The sequence below is a fragment of the Penaeus monodon genome, chromosome 20, assembly GCF_015228065.2.
Source record: "Penaeus monodon isolate SGIC_2016 chromosome 20, NSTDA_Pmon_1, whole genome shotgun sequence".
Taxonomy (NCBI): domain Eukaryota; kingdom Metazoa; phylum Arthropoda; class Malacostraca; order Decapoda; family Penaeidae; genus Penaeus; species Penaeus monodon.
Genome location: NC_051405.1, coordinates 35,549,790 through 35,550,004, shown reverse-complemented (window position 1 = coordinate 35,550,004; position 215 = coordinate 35,549,790).

Here is a 215-nt window from a genome sequence, read left to right as displayed (position 1 = left end):
TATGCATAATGTAATATCTGTAATGAAAACTAAACTGAATACCATCTGCAAAATCTTGGTGTAAAATACTGCATATTGTTGTACCAATAAATTAACAAAAGGTATCTAAATGCAATCAGGGGCAAGTTTGATAGTAATTTAAAAGTCTTAAATTTCATGATATACATGTCACAGTTTTAATTTATTTTTGCTATCATTATACAATATCAATTACA